General features: G+C 40.4%; 1 long non-coding RNA gene across 1 annotated transcript in view; it reads right to left on the bottom strand.

The window, feature by feature from the left end:
• Positions 1-2,046: 2,046 nt before the first annotated feature.
• LOC116704113 (uncharacterized) overlaps positions 2,047-23,280 on the bottom strand; it is a 22,904-nt gene continuing 1,670 nt past the window's right edge. The window contains exons 2-3 of the long non-coding RNA XR_004335599.1: positions 7,857-7,860; positions 2,047-2,123 (exon numbers count right to left, since the gene is read on the bottom strand). This is a non-coding gene — a long non-coding RNA (uncharacterized LOC116704113). The remainder of the gene's footprint in view (positions 2,124-7,856; positions 7,861-23,280) is intronic.

Here is a 23,280-nt window from a genome sequence, read left to right as displayed (position 1 = left end):
AATCAGTGATATACTGTATGTCAACATATACTTGATGGCGTTTGCATAGACATTGATGGTAACCAGATGACGTATCTTATAGGGGTGATCCGAGTATCCGGCTGAAACGAGTATCCGGTACGGATAAAGCCTTTGCTGAGTACAAGTATTATACGAGTAATAGAGTCAATACTGTGCTCGGATTGAATAAAACTCCTCAACTGGCCGCGCAGCGTTCTGTGATAATCACAGCGCCCCCCCCCCGCTACAAACCGCTCGGATCACACACACACAACACACACAAACACACCACACACAACACACACACAGAACATGGAGAAAATGCGCTCGCTCGCTCGCTCGCGCTCCTGCTCCGTCAGGCAGGGCAGTTAATCGGGTCTGCGGATCTGTTCCGTTACGTTTAGCGTTTCTTCTGCTCAGGTTTGTTTTAACTTTCGGTTTCAGACATGCTGCTTGGTTTAAATGCAACCCCCGTTGCGTCTTTGCCTCGGAGTTTTTTCTTTTTTACTGTCAGCTGCCCCCCCCCCCCCCCCCCCCCCTCTCTCTCTGTTTCTCTCTCTCTTACACACCACACATATTCTGTGTGGATAAAATAAAAAAGAACCAAAAAAAACAAAAAAAATCACACTTATCATAAAAAATTAAAAAAAGAAAGTTATATTGAGTATGAAAACTCTTGTTCATTACATTTTACTTCATAATTGCAACCGCATGTGTTGTATTCATTGTTGCAAAACATTCTGTATATAGTTTGTTACCATGACAACACCGTTGATCTGAAGCTTGACGCTGTCATGTAAATAGTTTTCAAATCAGCAATAAATATAAAAATTTTTGATCAACTCATATCAATTGCATGCTTAAATAACATACCGGTTAAAGCCCCGCACATTTCAAGAGAACCCGACCCACTTCCTGGTTAAATCTGACAACTTCCGGTGTAGGCCCCGCCCAGTCCGAGTACGGATCCGGATACAGATAATTCATGTGGTAAACAGATACAGATAATGCTGTACTCGCTCATCCCTAGTATCTTACTGATGTTGGGATCTGCTGACTTTTCCTCCCAGGGCTACCATGAGGATGACATCTATTACATGGATTGGCATAGAATTTGGTTCATGTGTTCCCCTGAAGATGTTTTCTTCAACCTTTTTATACCATGACCTTTCATCTAGCACCATCTTTATGTCAAAATGTTAATCCAATGCTTTGGTTTATGACCAAATATCTGCAAAGTGCGTGTGTGTTTTGCAAAAGTTTTTAGCAGGCAGGAAATTACTGTAAACAAAGAATGCTTTCAAAAATGAAAGTGTTATTAGTTTATTTTCATCAATAAACAAAATTCAGTGAATGAACAGGAATCTAACTCAAATCAATAGTTGGTGTGACCACCCTTTGCCTTCAAGATAGCATGAATTCTTCTAGGTACACTTGCACACAGTTGTTGAACAAACGTTGAGAACTAACCACAAATCTTCTGTGGGTGTAGGCTTCCTCAAATCCTTCTCTCTTCAGACAGCTAGCTTGTAATCCCAGACCCACTCAATGTTGAGATCAGGGCTCTGTGGGGGCCAGGACATCACTTCTTGTTCTTCTTTACACTGAAGATGGTTCTTAATGATCTTGGTTGTAGGTTTGGGGTGGTTTTCCTGCTGCAGAATAAATGTGGGGCCAATCAGACACCTCCCTGATGGTGTTGCATGATGGATAAGTATCTGCCTGGATTTCTCAGCATTGAGGACACCATTAATCTGGACCAAATCTCCAACTCCAGTTGTAGAAATTCAGCCCCAAACTTGCAAGGAACCTCCACCATGCTTCACTGCTGCCTGCAGACACTCATTATTTTAGCGCTCTCCAGCCCTTCGGCAAACATACTGCCTTCTGATACAGCCAAATATTTCAAATTTGGACTCATCATTTCAGAGCACCTGCTGCAATTTTTCTGCACCCCAGTTTCTATGTTTTTGTGCATAGTTGAGTCTCTTTGTCTTGTTTCTATGTTGGAATTATGGCTCTATGGCTGCAACTCCTTGAAGACTTCTCCAGACAGTAGATGGGTGTATCGGGGTCCCACTGGTTTCTGCCAGCTCTGAGCTGATGTCACTGCTGGATATCTTCTGATTTTTAGTGGAAATAAGCTTGATATGTTTTTCATTAACTGCACTAAGTTTCCTTGACCAACTACTGCGTCTACGATTCTCAACGTAGCTCGACTTTTTGCAAGTGGACCTATAATAACTGATGCCGGTTTGAAGGGTAGTAAAACCAAATACTGATGTGATTTTGTTTTGTTCCCTCACTTTACATTTTGTAAAATGATAAAAATTAACAATCATTGTTTATATTTTTGAAACCATTCTTAGTTTACAGAATTTTGCTCAGTACTAAATAAATATAGAGCTATCCCTGCTGCCCACACCTGTACTTATGTAATTGCTATTTTGCAAATGTTGGCATGCAAAATTAAGGTTTTAAGCATTTGGTGACTAAACCTCAACATACAAGCATTATCAGTGTGAGTATGTTAGTATGCTGACACTAGCATTTTAGCTCAAAGCACTGCTGTGCTAAAGCTTCTTGCGTGGCGGTCTCATAGTCTTGTGTATATCCTTGTAATTCACAAATGACTGTACAATCGTAAATTATTAAATACTTCTGGCACATTTGTGTCGAATGTCATGTCGGAATATTCTGTCTGTGAAATAATTGAGTTTGTTTAAATTAACAGTATGATAACTTTGGTCGCGTGATGCATAGCAGTGGAACACAGTTTATCGTTTTTAAAATGTATTCCCATGATTTAGAAAACATTGATCATTTTGTGATCAATATGCCTTATTGTGATAAATCCCAAGTGAATATTGATGTTTGCTTAACTCTTTTGCTTCTGTTCCTGGTAAAAGCCTGCTCCACCCCAGCCCCGGTCTGCTGTATGCACCTTTGCCAGTGGGTAGGGATGTTTTTTTAACACTCCCTGCATGTTGCTATGCATTTCATGCTGATGTGCTTTATTTCCACAGCAGGCAGTTTCCCCAAGAATAGACTTGCACTGTCAAGTCAAACTATATTGCCTCTTCTTTACTGTGTGACGTTAATGCTCTTGACAGAACTTAGGTGGGTTTGTGCAAATAGTGTGTTAATGTCTACAACAATGCCAATCCCAGAGGAAACACTTTTTATAAATTTAGAAACAAAATGAAAATAAAGACATTCTCTTAAATGGAATAGAAATCATCTCCCAGGGCTGCAATCTAACTCCTGAGAAAACCTGTTTTGGCATTTATTACTCATATCACTTGCACATAAACTGAGGAAAAACTCACATGGGAAAAAATAATAACCTCAGGAAAGATTCCAAAGACTGACGACGACGCAAACAGGGTACCTGTAACAAACACACCAGCTCACAGAATGATCTGACAAGAGACAAGGGGAGCACAGACACTAAATACACCGGGTAATGAGATAAGGAGAGGCAGGTGACAAAAGGACTGTGAAACAGGTGGAAGACATCAGGTAATCACAGGAGCGAGAAAACATAGGACGTAAAACTAAAGACAAGACAGCACCGAAAACCAGGCTATAAAAATACAACAGGAAACAGCCTGCACTCACAAGGGAGCATGAGACAAAAACTACAACACAAGACCTGGGGCCTGTTGCACAAAACCAGGATAAGGGATTAAACCGGAATATGTTAAAGTTATCCTGGAGGAAATTAGCTTTGACTTGGTTGCACAAAACCTGGTTGAATTAAACCCAGCCAAGTAACCATGGAGATTTCTTATTTGTGGCTAGCCTGGTCCAGAGCAGGCTAACAGCCGAGCTACAATTAACCCTGGAGTCTCATTTGTCAAAAAGGGGCGGATTTAGTCATTTTGAGGCCTAAGGCAAACACAGACATGGGGCCCTCCACAACCCTTGTTAATTAGGCGGAAAGAAAAGCACATAACAGTCCTTTTTTTCACTATATACGAGCCAAGACCTGCTTATCTTTTCTCCATTCTTCATTTGCATGGAATAGTTCCTGCTTGTAAATCTGCGCCCCTCTTGATTTCTTGGAAAAACTCTGTACCTGACTTGTTGTGGTCCCCTCTGCACTATTGAGCAGCACTTTCTGTCTGACAGCTGTTTTGGCCAGAGTGCTGGATCATCTTCAATCATAACACAATGATTGGGGTGACTGCTACTCACGGGGTCTAGTTGCTGAATATTATGTGTGTCACCGTCTTTGTCATTGCCATAGTTATCATCATGGACAGTGAAAGCAGCAGTTCCCTGACCATCTCCATTTGAAGGATCCTGTAAGGTTGTCCTGTGTGTAGCCCCTGCATCGCTGGCGCAACCTGGGCTGACACTACTCTTCATCAGTGTTAGAATCGCTAGAGTAACCTGGGCTGACACTGCCGGTGGGTAGATCTTCTTCATCAGTGTTAGCATTGCTAGCGCAAGCACCGGCTTCTTGCTGCTCTTTAGTAACGTTAATGTTAGTGTTGTCAGTAGCCGTCGTGAAAAAGGTTGTTACCTTTGGAGGTTTTGCTAAAAACTTTCTGCTTTCTTCCCGCCTCTTTTTTTCAGAACCACTTCGGTAGCTTCCCTTTATTTTTCAACCATCTGTAACCTCCAGCTTACAGCATGCTGAGCCGTTTGTTTACACACGCAAATGCGCAGTAGGATAATGGAATAGTCCAATGTAGTGGGGACTAGGGGGAGTTTCTCATCATGAATTAAACAATTGGATAGAACTTTAGAGATATAATTAATTGGTGAAAAGCAAGACAACAAATCGTAACCATAAGTTTATGAGGCGTTTTACGGGACCCTTGGTAGCTTGGGGCCTGAGTTAATTGCAGACCTTTGCCTAATGGTAAGTCGGCCTCTGGTGTCAAATCAGCTGCCGCCCTGATCTGAAATAAACGTGTTCAACAGATATTCCGTTGTCTTCTGAATGTGTTCAATGTGACCTTGGTGTTATCCAGCATAATATGCCCATGCAAGAAAAAAGAAAAAAAATCAAAGTTTATGTTTATGTGATCTAGCCTATACATTAGATATATTCACACTCTGATATGCTACAATATCCTCGCCAATTTGTTTATAATAGGGTTCACAGTGTTTCTTTCAAATTTGTTAGCTGCCTGGTGGAAGTGATACCACCTGCTGTGGTGAAGATGTGTAATAGTGTGATCTTTCCAGGAGGTATGCTAATCTCCCCTTGTATCCTACCCACATGAAGCAGAAAATAGCTCCCCTCTGTAATGAGTACGCAATACTGTAAACAACTAGGCTGTAACATTCAAACACGAGACAAAAACTAAAGAAATTACTAGCTATTATGTTTCAATATCTGCATAATCCATACAGTATCGTGATCATCTGTGTAAAGTCTTTGATTTTTAAAATAGGGTCCATGAGTAGTCGTCATCTCACTGAAATACTTGGGAGTACTTCAAAGTGGTGTCAACATCATCTTTTTCAGTTTTCAAATATCTCTGTTTTATGGGGATGTAAAAAAACCAAACATGAAAAAAGTGACTGATGTGTTGAGTTTTTTTGCCTTAGATTTGTCTGACTCCATTTCCTGTTGCATTTCTTTCTGTCCTCGTGGACACACACCCCTCCGTCACTTCAGATCTGGGTGCCAGTCTGCCCTTCTGATTTTCAAAGGCTCCAGAGCATGAAACAGAGGCTCTGAACATGGGCCAGATTTTCATTCTCTGATCTTCCCTTCTCACTTCTCTCTATTACAATAAACCTCTCAGTTTTTGTGTTTCTTATTTTCTGATAGCCAGAGTGGCAGACAGGAGAAGCTTCCTTAACAACAGTAAATATATCTTGGTTAGGGGAAAGATTATGGCTTGGGTTAAAGCGATGGTGTGTAGTTTCTCCCGCCCCCATGATGAATTCTAAGTAACGACAACAAAACTGTTGATGCGTCCACACGATACAAGCCTTCCATGACCGCGACCACGAGCCCCTGGTGAATGGTGATTGTTGGGATTGTGTTCCAAGACACTGACAACAAAGGCTGTACATTGTGTTTTGTTGTTGTTCATCAAGATTAAATGCTTATCAATAAGTCTGCTTTATTGAATCAAATATACTTTATTTCTAACATTTGCAAACATATTTTATATAAACAATAACTGTATATAATATTAAGCAACAAACGTTCATGTTCAAAAAGGAAGAAACTTGTATGTAAATATGCTTGTCCTACCATTTTCTAATCTAATCCATCAAGGATTACAATTTCATGCACACTGTCCATTATTAATTAGAGTATGACAATATTCCAAATTTGATACTGGTCATGTACACAGCATATCCTGTTTGGACATTCTGAATAACTCCTTTTATTTTTTTATATGTACATATACACCCACCCCCCAGCTAATGGTATAGACCGAGCATTAGCAGAATTGTCCATTACTGTTACCATTACTCTTATGTCTCAATATCAATAAATAAGGTCTCTGTTCTATAACTATGTTGCAAAGTGTGACGTAAGCAATGACAAAACGATGCCACGTGATGTGGCAGAAAAAGGTTGTATTACGTTTACTGATTATAACTCTCCAAATAATGAGAAATGGTATCTGCTATTTTGCTTATCAGTTGTTCCCCTGGGGAGCATGAAAATGGGGTTGGAAACAGACAGCCGGAGAGGCGTCTGGGCCACTATCTCCCTGTGTTCTGCCAAGAGCAAGGCACGCGCTATCATGGCAAGGTTCTTCTTTCAGTGCACTGATTGAGCTAACCTGCATAAGGAAGATAAAGAAAAATGGGTTGAGTTTCTTCCATCTGAGAAAGTGAGCTTGTTAGAGCGGAGTATCCATTCCAGTTTCCCTGGGACCTTTGATCTGGGATTACACAGGAAGATCTAAAATGAGAGCTCTTCGTTTGGCCTTGGAGAGCTCATGATAGAGCAGCCTGAGGTGGTCGTGGCCTGTGAAGTGAAAACTGCTGCTGAGTCTTCTGTGAAGCAAGCTTGCATGCTCATAAGTGGATTATTACATGATTGCCAATTTTCATCAGAAGAGAACAAGAATAGAAGTAAAAGAGCTTGATCCAAATTGCTTGGAGCAACAACCTATCCAAGAAGAGTCTCTGTCATTAATGTTACCTGAAATCAACTGGAGGACACACTGTTCATGTGGTTCTTTAGACCAGAAGATATTCCACTCATCTTATACAAGACTTTCACTTATATTGTTGCTCCCTGTGGCAGTGTTTCGTGGACCGCAATGTGGGAGCCTGCTGTTTATTTGAATTAGCTGTGGCATTCCCTGAGTGTTTTGATCATCTCCTTCACAATATTTCAACTGTAAATTAATAGGAACATCCAAAGCTTATCCAAAAGATCGGAATTCTGCCCAGTCTAGGCATTTTTTATGGATTGATATTGGTTATGCAAAGCATGCTCTATTACCAAACCTACAATCATTGCGCAAACCTAACCCCAATTAGCATGTAATTAGCTTAAATCAGTGAGTATGTTTAAATGCACACCAATATTCCACTGTTATTCCGAACATGAGAATATTCCAAATTTGATAAGTCATGTAAACAGCATGTTCTGGTGGGACATCCCGTATAAGGCCTTTTTCCCAACACATAGCTGTTTCTGATTAAGACATGTGGGATCAATCCATCCATCCATCCATCTATCTTTGTCTGCTTATCCGGTGTTGGGTCGCAGGTGCAGCAGCTCCAGCAGTGAACCCCAAACGTCCCTTTCCCAACTGGAGGATCCCAAGGCGTTCCCAGGCCATGTTGGTGATATAATCCCTCCACCTAGTCCTGGGTCTTCCTTAAGGCTTCCTCCCAGCTCTACGTGCCTGGAACACCTCCCTAAGGAGGCACCCAGGGGGCATCCTTACCAGATGCGCGAACCACCTCAACTGGCTCCTTTTGACATGTAGGATATTCCAGTATCATTCAAGTTTTAGAGGCATTCTTTTGGACATGTATACAGTGCATTTGGAATATGCATCTCAATTAGGATTTTTACTCTAATTTACAGCCTCTTGCCTGTTTATGGTCAACTCCGTGCGTTACTGTGTTTAATATAAACAAACAAACCAACCAGCTAACAGTTTGCAAGGCTTCAGACCTGATAAGGACAAACAGCAATTTTTAAACCTTATCAAATATTTGGATATCAACCGGTTTTTGGGCATGCGCAAACATTGCTACGCTAACCTTTTCAAGAATCTGGTTTAAGGAATGAAAGAGGGAGGGTGTATTTGCACAGTCCAACAAGTCCACCATCGCACATAAACTTTGAAAAAAATCCTGTTTTGCACGGCTACGTGTAAACGGGATTAATAGTGGAATACTCACTTTCGTTAGCCATGTAAACAGCTTAATCGGAATATCGTCTTTTTCGGAATTGGGGGGGAAAACCCAGAATATTATGTACACGTAAACATAGTCAGTGAGGCCGACAGAGCCAGTTTGGGTAAAAGAAGAAAAATACTTAAATGTTGCTGTTGGCTTCAAAATTGCCTTTGGACTTGAGTGTTTTAATAGAGGGAATGATTATTGTATCAATTTGTTCTTGGATTTTATAAATAATATGAAAATCCACCAAAGGAAAACTTTAAGAAAACATGTGTTGGAATCTTTAGTTTCCAGCAGTGCAGATGCTGCGCAGTTCTCATGCTGCACAGCAGGCCTGGCGAGCTGGGCAGGGTTGATGCTGGGCAAGCAAAGTGCAGGACTATGACTTTGTCCCCAGAAATTGGGAGTTGGTCCCTAGTCCACTTGTGGTTAGCTTTAGTCTAGTCCTTGTGTTGTCTTTCATGGACCAGGCACTTGTCTTCCTGGGTAAAAACTGACCCAGTCTGTTTTGCCGGTTTATAAAGCACTAAGTATAAATCATCAATCATTTTGTTACATCTTCGGATGTATTTCCGATTTCATTCCAACCTATTACCACTAGTATTATACTTCTTTTTGGAATTCACGGTCTATAAACCCCATTTTATGTGAAATTATATTTTGAGTGTGTTCATGTGCTGGGAAGCACAATAATGCACCACTGACCAGGGAAGACCACAAACGCTTTAAATTGAAAAAACACCCACAGTTCAAGTAATCATTAATTTTATTTGCAAAGAGCATTACAGGGAAACATCCATGTTTTTTTTGGTTTACATTTGTTGAAAGAAACTCATACTGTTGATGTAGAACTGCTAAATGGGTCAAATTTGACTGGAAGACAACATGACGGCTGGTAAAACCACATGGTTAGGGAAAGATTGTGGCTCTGGTAAAAAATAATAAAATAATAAACATGAGTGTTGATTATGTAGAGAAAGCACATGCCAGTTCTACAATTTGCAGAAATGTTTTGTGAACATTTTGCGACTTTGCAGATGCGTTCATTAAAAATGTTTTCTCATTGTCACTTTAGAGAAAGTAAATTGTTACTTGTAAGTATTCCTGTCAAATGCATTCAGATTATCCGATGAGAGATGAATCCACAGTTCCATCTACTGTTTTGACTTCTACTCCATTTTCAAAGTTTTGGTTGTGTTGAAAATCAGTCAACAGACAGGGAGCATGCTTCCATTCCTCCAGTATGAGCGACCCTACCCCAAGAGAGCTGTTCTCTGCAGACAAGGTGGTGCAGAGGGGAAGTGAGGCTGTGTTTGGTAAATGAGCTAAAACCACTAGAAATTAGGAGTTCTAATGAGAGACACTCTTTAACACTAACGTGATTCTTTCAAAATAATATGCCTCGTTGCTTAACAATGGGGCATTATAACAATGCTTCATAAGACTATATTCCTACTACAAAGTACATTTATTCAATTGGTACCCCTCTCTCTCTCCCCCTCCCCCTCTCCCTTGACTCCTCTCTGCGGATTCATGTTGTGATCTTAACATTATAAATGGGTTCTCTGGCAGCGCTTAGATTAGATTTGTTTCAATGAGATTCATTCCTGCCCTAACTCTGGTCTCGGTGCTCATGTGGCTTGTTTTCTTGATGAAGGCCCCCTGCACTGTCAACAGTCATTTGCAAGATCTCTTCTCATAAACTCGTCCACAGAGGGAGGCCAAAAATCCTCCCTGCTGAATCCATATTGCATTCCCTATGTAAGCCTCCAACCTTATAAGGTCAGCCAGCCATCCACAAACAAAAAATACATGTCTGTATAAGAAATTAATTATAATACAATCAAGATTTTAAAAAAAAAAGCTCTATCTCAAGGGACAGCTTGCATGTAGCTTTGGGGTTTCTGTTTAAGAGAGGGTGATTGGGTTATGATTGATATGTTTGCTCTTTTCCTAAGGGAGCAGAATGAAGAGTACTTAATGCCTATTGCATCATACTGAGTGAAGTATTGATTGTCCAGGCCTCCATCTTGCCTTTGTCACACACCCTTAGGCCTGACAACTCCCAGTGCTTGAATAAGATGTCATTATTTCTCTGTCAGCGGGGGTAATTTTCAAATCTGATGGTAGCATTTGGTCTGGTTTGTTCAGAGCTGAACTGTGGCGCTTAGAGGATAAAACTGCTGTTTTTTTTGCCTTTTTATATTATCAAAAAATCCCCTGAAGAGACCAAAACCAACACTGAATTTATCGCGCTAACAAGTTACTGGTTGTTTAACCACAGCGTGATAGCTTCTGTGGCACAGAACTGCACTGTTATCCAAAAGCTATTAAAAAGACATTACAGAGGCATTCTGTTGCATTGGGCGACATAGGCTGTTGTCAGGATGAACACGGCCAGTGTAGTTTATCCTGAAACATCTGTGATTGCAGTTTCGGTCTCTGTAGGGCAGCTCCGTGGAAGAAGTCACTGAGAATGCTCAGGGACGGAGCTCTGTGTTTACATAGCTGAAAGACAAAACCGTGTGTAATTGTTTTATGTGTAGGGCATTTAAGAACACAGAGGGGGACTTTGATTATGGCTCTGATCCAACAATAAAGTTTCTAGGCTATCTTAAGTGGGACTAATTTGCAATGCATTTTGGGTGCATTAACTCTTTTTTTCTTTTTCTTTTTTTTTTTTTGCTTTCTACTAACTGAGCTACAGCCCAAAGCGTTTAAGATGTTTACTGCAGCACAACACTTTTTCCTTCTGGAGGATTTTGATATTTACTAAGATGTTTACTGGGGGCAATAGATCCAAATGGCTAATGTTGTCTTTCTAACGTGTTTAGAATTACAGACTATATTTATGTTTGAGCCCAAAAAAAGTCAGGCCCGACCCTACATGAACCTTTTATAGTTTCGGTCCAAGTCCGATCTGAACCACGGCAGCAGTTTTGGGGGAAATGGTCAAAAATCCTAATTTAATAATAATAACAACAACAAAAAGTAATCCAGCAAGGGGGAACATACAATTAACTCTATCTTGTTATTACACACAGGCCTGAATTACAAACATGATCAGTATCTATACACTGATTAAATAGAGAGATGTCAGAGTGAGGGGGCTGCCCATGGAAAGGTGGGGGTTCGATGACTTGCTCAAGAGCACCTTGGCAGTGCCCAGGAGGTGAACTGGTTACCAGCTACCAGTCCACCACCATGTTTTGGTCCTTGTGGCGGACTCTGGTTCCCAACCCATCTACCTACTGACTGAGCTACTGCCGCCCCCACTGATTTATTTCAATTACAGATGTAATGTGTAGGAATTTCTCCCATCTAGCTTTGAAAATCTAGCTTTGAAATCATATCGCAATCAAATCTCGCACCGTGCAGTTCAAAGTACGTATTACAGCTACGGGAGCCTTCATGCTTCAAAAAGCCAGCCTTTTGCTGTTTAGGATATTGTTTTACTGGGCGAAGAAGAATGTTCTTGAAATTTAGATTTTGAATACATGCGGTCTTCCTATCTTCTTTAAACCTGCCCGGGGTCGGGAAGCGACGATACCCATTAAGCCGCATAAGCAGCACCTGTGCGTTCATCATGTGACGGCCAAAGGCGGAGTACATCCTGTATGTCCCTTACCAGCTAATATATGATAGATATAGATGTATAGATGAGGCGCATGAAAATGGAGCGGCTACCCCAAATTTCAAGCCCATAGGGATACTTGGAATTAACGGGTGGTGGTAAATATTCATGAAAAAGGACAAGTTTGTGAATGGGCAACACCAATTTTGATAATTAACTAATCACATTACACACTGGACCTTTGCCAAAGTCCACCAAGTCTTTTCACTGTCTTCACTGCCTTCATCAGATATTTGTGACACTATCTCTGACATGTGCCTTTTTTGATGTTCAGCACAGCTAGCCACATAGAGATAGTATCATGGTTTTCCTCATTAATGAGCCACTGGAGTCATCATTTGTGCAAATCTGACCCTATTCAGGCCCGGGGGGAAATGAGGAATTGGGGTCCAATCGGGTCTGGGGAAAGCTCTATTACAGACGTGCATCTTAGTTCAGTGGCTAACTTTCAATGCATAAAATAAGTCTGTATATATCAATGTGAAACTACAACTCACAGCAAAACCAAGACTGGCCTAAAGTCAGACTTTGATGACGTTTAAATAGGACTGTTTCACATTTTCAGTTCTCATAGCAGGAAAAGCACTGGTGTAACTAATAACATTGAGTGTTCCATTCAAGTGTCCCAGTCAGCCATGACAGTGTGACACTGAGCGAGCAGGCTCAATACCAGGACCCTTAAACTGAAGCAACTAAATGGAATTCAGCCATTATTCATTTAGTATTATCTACACTTGTTCTATTTCTACTGTGATATCTCAACACATAGTAAGTAAAACAAATTTGACCTCTTTACGTCTGCACACCGCTGTTTAATTCATTATTATAAATAAATGGGTCTGTTTTTGCACCGGATTCTGGGACATTTAAATTGACTACAGCGTCAGGCATTCTCTAAAAACACTTCTCCAGTGACAACAATGTTGGCAAATACAAATTGAGGCATGTTATTCTTTTGACAGTTGTGAGCAGGTGTTAATAATTGTCAGCTGTCAGGAAGTTTCATTGACTGTTACAACAGCAACACAGTTTTTAAGCTCTAAAAGGGGAAATGCGTCTGTTTTAAATGGTTTGACTTGCTTTAACAAGGTCTAAGAGCAGAATGACATTTTAACTATTTAATTCCTTTCCCTGGCCATTTGTAACTTCCATGTCATTTCTGTCTAGCATGATTTATATTAAGAGTGTCTTAGCTGACATTTGTTTTGATTTCACACCTACAAAAAATAAGTATCAAGTAAGATTTGAGATTACTGGTGCAACAAATTTGACAGTTTTGAGCAAGGACAAAGGAAGGAACATGTTAAGCGAAGGGAGAAAAGGATTGACAATGACAACAAAAGCTCTCAGGCAGGTGTGTGTGTGTGTGTGGGGGGTGTGTGGGATGGATGGATGGATAGATGGATGGATATTTTTTTCTTTTTTTTTTTAAACCATGGCAACTATCCGACAGTGTCATTACATCTTGCTCAAACAGAAAGCCAAAGTACACACAAAGGCAATTCTATGGTCTGTCTACTTCAAGGTTCCCCTAAGACAGATAAATAATTCAAAATGGCATCTTTGATGAACCAAGCAGGGGTAAAATTATAGCCGGTTTCAGTGGGCTGAAAGATTAGCATGTGTTTGTGGCCACGGACATGTGATTCAATCAAACTCACAGAGCATAATGCATCTTGAAGATGACAATGTGCTTTAATTTCATAGTAACAATTGTTGAGTGTGAGGTAGCCTGATGTGAGGCTGTGCTGGTGAAAATGATTGGTATTGACACAAGAACAAGTTACATACGGCAATCTGGCAGTGACTGACAGCTTTTATTGTAGCTCCATTGCTGTTACGATGGTCAATACTTGTCTTAACAGGAGACACATAAAAGCAGACACAAGTGTGAGAAGACTCCTCTTTCTCAACTAGTCTGTAACAGCACAGTTTTTTGTACTCTACTGTTCTAATGAGTTGGTTACATTACTGCTGTGTGTAGGTCCAAGTCATTTAGTGTCTTTGAAACTTGAGTTGAGTGCAAGTTCATTCATTAAAAGAAGCTCACTTACTCATACTCCTTTCCTGATGGTATAATAGAATCAGAGTTAAACTTTAGAAATATTTAGGGCCATCACGTTTTTTAGTATGACACTGGAGCTTTCATAAAGCTACAGGAAACAAGCATTGGTCAGTATCAGATTGTCCAATCCCAATAACATTGTATTGTGTGTGTGTGTGTGTGTGTGTGTGTGTGTGTGTGTGTGTGTGTGTGTGTGTGTGTGTGTGTGTGTGTGTGTGTGATGTAATTTATCCCCTTACCCAGTTAAAAGGTCACTAGAGGCTTGAAGTACAGTCAAGGCAATATGTTAATATTATGTGTTAATATGAATTAAGTTTTTTTAACCCGATCGCAACGATAGGTAGGTACATATCTCTTGCTATAAAGCACCAAAGAGGAAGCTACTAATCAACCTGGACACATTTTAATGTACTGTTTAAACTGTTAATACCTCTGGACATTACATGACAACTATGTCTCCCAGTCACGTGCCTGTCTTGTTGGAAAGTTGCTAGTCTATATCCACGACGTTCCATCAAGCGTGCTGACAGAAGGATTGTCCATTAAGTCTCACTACAGATGAATGCAACATGATCTACAATCTCACTGTGCTGGCCAATCCCTGACGTGCAAATGTGCATTCCAATTCCAATAATAGCATTATGAATGGTGCAGCATTGTAACGTTTACCTTGCAACTGTTAAGCTGCCAATCCTAATATCCTATATACTCAACTTTATTAACTGTATATAGAACCTTTCATACAAAAATGAAGCCCAAAATTATTTTATTTTATTATTTCATAATAAATAAGGCCAAGAGAATAAATAAAAATGAAAACTTTAAGTATGATTAGGATTATTAAGGACTGCAAATTTTAAATTACATTACTCCAAATGAAAAGCCAGATTAAAATGATAATATTCTTTTAAAATTTCAGAAAGTGCTTGCTAGTCTAAAATCCCGAGGCATCGAGTTCCGCAGTTTATGGGCAAAAAAAAAGAAAGCACTCTCATCTTTGGAACACATTAGGGACATCTACAAAAAAATTTCAAAAAAGCGTGGAGGACGTTAGTGATCTGGGTGAATTATAAAATGAAAGAAACTCTCAGATAAAGGGAGGAGCAAAGTAAACGGATACAGAGTTCTAATTCCAGTATTTTAATCATAAACCACAGCACATTTGTTGTCAAATACATCTTTAATAATAATAATAAATTGAATTTGTATAGCGCTTTTCCCAAGCTCAAAGTCGCAGCAAATACAAATACAGCCTAGATTCTTTTTAGATGTAGGGAGTAAACCATGTTACAAAAAAATGACCACTCCTTAAAAAAAAAAGCTGAGGAAAACTCACCTTTAAAATGTACTGCTTTTTTATGTAAACTGGTCATCCTGGATTCAGTTTTTTTTCCTTTCCACCTGTACCGACATGGAATACAGCACCTGCGCAGCCCCATGGGGTCTGTTTTTGACAAAGGTAATTTTCTCCAATCCAGCAATCTCAGATCCTCTTTGCTTCTCCCGATTGTATTTCAGACACCCTTGCTGCTGTCTGTGTCTGTGGACACTTGCCATTAACCACAGAACAGCCCAGGATTGCACTACTACCTCTAAGTATCTTCATCAGTTTGCTCAAGTAAGAAGTGAGACAAGGGAGGTCACCCTTCAACATGAAAGCAGGACCAGACCAAGATAGTAACACTGGGCCGAAACCCTTAGAGTGATGAAAGCAAGGTCTAATATGGTAGGAGTGTCCCTAGGCCAAAGCCACCTGGCAGCTAGAGAGTGATAGGTTTGCAAAGGCAATCATACATCACTTTTCACCTGTATCAAACCAATTGGCTGGCCTTCTATGGACAGCTGCTCCCTTGCACGGTGTTTGACACATTGATGGATAATGGATAGACACAGCCTCCATATGGCAGATATGGAGCCAATTTGGACCATATAATCCTAAATCCTTTTTCAGCCCGGGACCAAATGACTTGGAGAGCATGTCACATACACGGGATAATCCATGCATAGACTAGTAAGAAGAAGTAGCCAACATAATCCTTCAAATCCACTCTGCGCTGAATTTCCTGTAACTATGACAGACCCAACTGTGAAGTGGGCTATTAATCTAATCACCTTCATCTTTGCGCAGTACTAACTGATTGGTTGTAATGATAGCTACTTTGCGATGATCACCTAGTCCTTGGGTGACAACTGCACGCTGATAAAGCTACACTTAAGTTGTACCAGACCTTCTCTGCATACTGATTATATATGCATGTCATGCCATCAGGGGTGAACAGCTGTCATAAAACGAGTAAAATGGGGAATGGTACCTGTTTTAGGAATTCACATGTGCTTTTTCTGAGTAGTTCATAAGTACAGTTAAGTAAGTGACTTTCTTCAAGGTACAAGTCTTGTGGTTTATGATTTCTGGAATCCCTAAAATACAATAACAAGGACCCTGATTTGTATAGACACAAAATGCTAAGCTGACATCAAACAAATAAGTCATTTTTCTATTAACTTTTGGTCGTTTAGCTCTGTCTCAGCCACCTCCTGAGACAAATATCTGCCTCTTGCTGCCAGACTTTCTTTATAAGCCTTGTCTCTAACATTGTCTTGCTGATGTTTGGTGCTGGACAGGTGGCGTACAGGGGTGTTACTGGAAATGGGGGTTGATGAAAGCACTTAGATTAAACCATACAATAAATGCTCTGTAAAACCAAAACATGAATGATATGTCTCTATGGGTTTAATACTCAAAGGGGAACACCACACAAATTCTGATACATTATTTTTTATTATATTTGTGAACATGAGCCTCTCTCTCTCTCTCCCTCTCTCTCTCTCTCTCTCTCCCTCTCTCTCTCTCTCTCTCTCAAAGCCAAAAAGAAGAGAAGTAAGTCTCCAACTTGTGGTGTCAAGTGTAAAAGTCTGGAGCTGTGGGCCCACAGAGATTTTTTTCTTTTTTTATATCTAAATTAGCTTTAATTCATTCTACTGTTGTCAGTTGTGAAACAGAAACACGTCCCCATAAACACAGAACATTCCCCTGATTGCTCTGTGTCGTCCATACAGTAACAGCTTTTCCCAATTCGTTGTCTATGGAGCAGTTCTAGACTTTGTACTTGATGTCACCACAAGTCACAGCACTCCAGTTGTTGGTGTGAAAGAATCGTTCATGTTTACATATATTTTTCGACTGTCTTAGACCAAATAAAATGACTTTGTAGTTGGTGTAGTTTAGCTTTAAGACTTTAAGAGAACCTTTTTGCATTAATATTCTAAAGTGTTTTTCCATTACCTGGTACCTGCTCGAACTTGCCTCGCCGTTTTTGTTTTTCCATGATGAAAAAAAAAAGTACCTGGTACTAGCTAAACGGTACTTTTTTAGTATCGCCTCCGTCGAGGTTCCGAGCGAGCTGAGACGATGCAAAAAGGTGACGTAAAAACCTGCCGACTACTGAATGGTCGGAGAGAATTGTCACTAATCACTGCGTCATCCTTGCTAGCAACAGACGGTGTCCTGAACAAACCCGCCATTTTTATGTAGTTTAGCCAGCAGTGTTTTGTTTGCTACATCAAGCTTCTTTTGAAACAAAATGTGTCCAACAGCCAAATGCACAGAGTCAAAAACGACCCACCTTTGACGTTCTGTGTGGCCGAGTCAAGCGGAGCAGAGCTAGTACTAGCAGTGGGTAAGCGCCTTAAGTGTCTGACAACATTATGGAAAGGATCCCTTCAGAGAGAGACCTTTAAAACATCTTTGAGACCTTTCTTTCAGCTATGAAGTCACTTCCGCTAAATCCACCAGACTCCATTTCAAAAAGCAATACTTTTTGCGTGTATAGAGCCAACATATTTCCACATTTAAATTGGTAAACTGTGTTTATTTCAACCAAAGTTAAAGTTGTGATGGTTGTAAAAGGAAGAAAAAAAACAAACTGGAAAGACAACCCAAAATTACTTTTCATAGTGTTATTTTGTTTCTGTCGACTTTAAATTAATTGTATTTTATGATGCTAAATTTAGTGTTTATTTACATGGAATCTGGTGGATTTAGCGAACGCAATTTGGCGGATGTTTTTATGTTTTAAAAAAAAGAAAAGGATCTCACTCTTTAACAGAAAGGTCGACCTTCTTAGAAATCCTTTCCATACAGTTGTCAGACACTAAGAATATTAATCTGAGCCTGTCAGTGTCTAAAAGAGCACTTGTGTGAAGGTAAATACAAGCTGGACAATTGCCCTGTTAACTTAAAATACTGGACCAATGTCGAAGATTGTTGTTCCATCAGTCACTTGGACATAAAAAATACGTGAAAATAGGGTCCAGGTTGAAAAAAAAAAGGTAGTTACCCTGTGGTATAATAAGTATGGGTTTTGTCATGCCGCTTCAAAATGTGTCTTCTATTTTGTTTCAGCAGTTTAGAGTGGTTTGTTTATTTTTGTAACCATAGCAACACAGTACCAGTGCATGTTGGGAAATAGGAAGCAAAATTGCCATGCGGCAATCAGTTACAGGAATGTGTAAGCTCTGCTAGTTGTCTGTTCCTAAGCGGATCGCTTTTCCTTCTCCCCTTTTGCTAAGGCAACGTCTGTGAGTATTTCTCATCGTGTAACATTAGGTTATTGCTCATTGTTAGTTTGTAACCATATTGAGGCAGCTAAGGAGCTAATTCGTTTTTGCTAGGCAAAGTTAGCTTATGTTTCTTGCTGTTAGTGGTTTTTGTTAGCTATAACTGTGTTATATGTGTTATATAGGCTACAGCGCCATGCAAGCTAAGCGGCGCTATTTACACTAATACTGTGCATTTGAGTTTGGTTTATAATACAGACTTCTCATTGTATTGTATTGCAGTTTCACAAAGTTCCCAGTAAACTTCATGGATATTAATCAACTGTGTCCTGGAGTTTCTTGGGAGTGTTTAAGCTGAATGGAAAATAGCCCATGACAGGTTTGTCTAAACTAGGTGGTCTCCCTTGACCTCTCTCTGTTTCATACCGTACATCAGGAAGTAGGCCATGCAATATTTAACCACTTCTGCGAGTCGAGCTACAAATAATCATCTTGCTTCACCAAAGAACCTTTCGTTGGTGGGACTTAAGTTTATTTAATTTACCTAATGAGCAAAATCCTCCCCCAAACTGGTACCACATTCATTATGTCATAACGCATGTACACAGAAAAGAATGGCCATAATTGTTTGCCCTTTCAGAGAAGTGTTTTTCTGTTTAGCGTAGATGACACAAAGTGGATGTCCTAAACGGAAATGAATTATTGCAGAATGCGTACTGTGCGTGTGTGTGTGTGTGTGTGTGTGTGTGTGTGTGTGTGTGTGCGCGCGTGCTATGAGTGTTGTGTCACTAAGGTGGGCTGTTTCTATTAACCCTTATCTGCGCCATAAACGGGTCAACTCTCAGGAGGTGATTATTCTCTTGCCTGGTTAATGGTCCTTACTGACAGCACTTAATGAAAATGAATGAGCAAACTTTAAGATGCCAAGCACACAAACATGAAGGCTACTCCCTTCATCAACGTGCATTCATTGCCATTGTTTTACTAGCATTCCTGCAACAACAAAAAAATGCATCCTATGAATCCATTTCCAGCTCTGTAATGCTACCTATGAGGTTTTCTCTGTTTTTGCCCATAGTGATGAACATGGCGCTACCTCTGTTTAGGAGCGGCCTCTGTTTAATGTGCGGGAATAGAATGTAAAGACATTTAATACACTTCATTAGGTTTCCATTATATTTTGCTTTGGGTGATCGGCTGAAATGAGCGATCAGATTTTTCTATTTCTGTCAGTGATGTACAGACAGCAAGATGACATGATTAAGGGGTCATTTGGTTAATTGCACGATACTGCCAGTATGTTGCATTCTTGGAAATAAAATAGGTGCCAGGGGCACAGCAATTCATGCGAGTCACATCATGAAAAACAAGCTGAGCAAGTTATGATTGCTTTTAGCCTTTTTGTTTTTTTTCTTCTTCTTTCTGTCTGTCATCTGTCGGTATGCAAATGATTATTATGTACATGAAGGGATGCACATTAGTATGCATGCTATCTACTATGAATCACACAGTGAGTGAGGGGGTGGCATAGGAAGCGAGAGTGAGAGAGAGGGATAGAGGGAAAGAGAGAGAGGGTTGGGATACTAATTTATCACATATTTTCACAGTGGCTGGTTTGATTTTGGTAAACAATCAAGCACACCACCTGGGCAAAGGGCACAGAGGTTGCCGACGCGTGATTGTGTGACATTTGCAATATAATCAAAAGGCATTAATAATGCAATTAAACTGAATTCCCACGTAAGCCTGTGGATACAGTGGTCCGAGCGCGATACGCCAACCCACACCTCGCTGCATCATCATCTGGATGAAAGCAGCCTTCTGCAGCTATCCCCTCTGTCTTGTGTGTCCCCGCCCCCTCTTAATCTGTCGTTCACACACTCTGCCCCTTCTGTCTGACTTCCAACCCTTATTCCCATTTCGCCCCATCCTTTCCATTCCATTCCTTTCATTTTCCCCAGTCTGAGCCAACACTGTGGCACGACTGCCATCTCTGGTCATGACATAATTTTTTTCTTGTTTCCATCATCTTCCCCTGTGCCTGACGATGGAGTCCTCCACATCCCCCGGAGTGTCTTCAAAATCAGCCAGCCAACAGTGTAATGAAGCTAGACTGCCATCTACTGCCTGCCGGGATTGCACCTCTCCCTCACTGTCCTGCCCTTTTGCAGCAAAGCCAGAGCAACTTTGCCATCTGCTGTGGCTGCAGATTCAATTAACCAGTTCATTTCAGCTTCTTTTTGTGTCGCTTTTAGTACCTTCCTGTTGTCATTTTGCCTCTCTACTTTACCACCGACTAAAAGATTTGGATCTTGTGGTTCAAAGTGATGGTGTTTGTCGTTATCTATTTCGGAAGACGGCCAGCTGAGAAGAAAGAATTTTCAAAGGCGGCTCTAATTTGGTCGTGATTTTCTGTGTCTGTCCTCTGTCCTCTGTTGTAAGTTTTTGTCATCATCAAACAGCACAACAATTTTCTGGATGACAACATCCATTTCTGCCAGGCAGAGCAGAACAGACGGAGTAAAGGCTGCTTCTGCCTCGACATGGCACTGTGGGATGATGGAGAATGCATTGACATCAAATCCAAGAAGCATCAATCAATTTTTTTTGTATTGTTTATTGCAGATAAACGAGGGTTTGGGGTACATAATTAACTAGCACGGTCTTGCTATTTGCACTACAAGATTATTTCACAGTACACGCCAATCAATACTGCAATAAATCCTCCAGAATACTGGGAGCCATTAATAGAAGTCCAATCCCCACACATCCTCTTCTCAGCTTGAATTACTTTGGATATTTCTTTTCTGAAGAATAGTTGTGTTCGCCAAAGAAACTTTTCTGTCAGCTGTTGATGCATTGCTGTGTTTTCATTGGGTTATTCATCTTCAAAATCAATCTATCAAAATGATAAACTGCCGATTGTGCTGCTGTAGTTACAAGGCAAAGCTCTGAGATCTATCAGTACACCAACACAACGACCTTGCTCTTCCCTCTTTTTATTAAACATGTTTTTGTCCTCAGCCTACACAAGTGTAGACACTGCCTTGGCACAATCGCACAAAAACGCACAATAAACCATTTAATAGAGCGATCAAACTTCCCTTTTCTGACTTGAAACATGTTTTAAAATGTTGCCAAGCAGCTCTTTTCCTAAGAAGATTGGGTATATTTCTCACATTACTGGTTACTTTTTAGTGCAGCCCACTGTATGGAACTCAAATCTGTTCTGATGTCATGATTTACACTTGATTCATACCTGGCAAATTGCCCTGTCACTGTTTTCAAAAAAATGAACGTTGGGCAACAACTGCACCGCAGGGAACAACGGAGGAAAAAGCATATTTAAGCCGTGATATCACCGCTTCCATCAGAACCAAAAATGTCAACATCTACCTAGGGTGCATGAAATAGGTTTTTGACGCCTTTCTGCGTGAATGATATGTTTGCAACCCATCTTTGACAAATGGTTGCTGCCGTTTGACGGGTGCATCAAAGTAATGACCTACATTAAAGGGCCAGTTCACCCCAAAATCAAATACACATTTTGACTCTTGCCTGTTGTGTTATTTATCAATATAGATTGTTTTGTCGCCCAGTGTAAGAGGGAGGCAGGTGGATGGATGGATGGATGGATGGATGGATGTAATCTGCTTGTTGTGCTAAAGGTGCCAAAACAAATACATAAAAAAAACTCAACAGCAATTACTCTTTCTAGAAATCCTGACCCGGTTACTTAAGATAATCCACAGGCCTGGTTGTGAGCAGTTTGAACTATTTTCTCTCTAACAAACTACACCCGCCGCCACCCCAGCTTTGTATTTTCAGATCTCTATTAGGAAAAGGAATCATGGACAAGCGGCTCGTTCACTGTTAACGCTTACGTCCCGCGCTGTCACAAGCCTTTCGTCCATGTACGTTTCCTTCTGCGTCTTGATTGATCGGTTATCTTTAATAACCGGAGTCATGATTTCTAGAAAGACTGTTGACTTTTTTTAACAGTCTAACAACACTGTTTTCCAAGCAGCAACCAATGCATCGTATCTTGGCTTGTCAAGTGAATATTGAATCCGTCCCTTTTGATGTTCTAAGAGAAGAATTAGATTGGCGAACTGCATTTATTAGTCCTGCAAAAAAAAAAAAAGTTGTCTTAGTTTATGGTTTGCCACTAGGTGGAAGAAGATGCCATCATCCAATGCCCTGATATATTATTATGACTTATAAAAATTGAAATTTTTAAATTAGCCAACAGCCTGTTCAATGGACAATGTCCAGAATTCACTTCAATTTTACCTCTACTCCTAATAAAAAAGTTTTCTAGTTACCTGACCAGCAAGTGGTTTGGATTTGAAATTAGTACTTTGCTAAGGTTGGAAAAACTTCATCGTCATGGTTACAATAATAAAGTGACAGACACACTTTCTGCCCAATTAAAGCACAAAGCACATATCTACACATGTTCTGGGAGTGCTTCAGTTCAGGTCAGTTCTGGAACAATAGTGCATCCAAAACCTCCTCCTTGTTTCATGTTACTGTGCCTGTTGCTGTTAAGGTCTTGATTCTGGCTCTCTGGGACTCAGCAATGTGCTGGGTTTGCTGGATTTACAGCTGCTAAGAGAATGATTGCAACACCTTGGAAGCCATCTTATGACATGTCTATCCGTGCGTGGAC

This window comes from Etheostoma spectabile, chromosome 16 (assembly GCF_008692095.1).
Source record: "Etheostoma spectabile isolate EspeVRDwgs_2016 chromosome 16, UIUC_Espe_1.0, whole genome shotgun sequence".
Classification (NCBI taxonomy): Eukaryota; Metazoa; Chordata; class Actinopteri; order Perciformes; family Percidae; genus Etheostoma; species Etheostoma spectabile.
The sequence above is the reverse complement of the archived record's forward strand: the minus strand, read 5'-3'. Positions and strand labels throughout refer to the sequence as shown.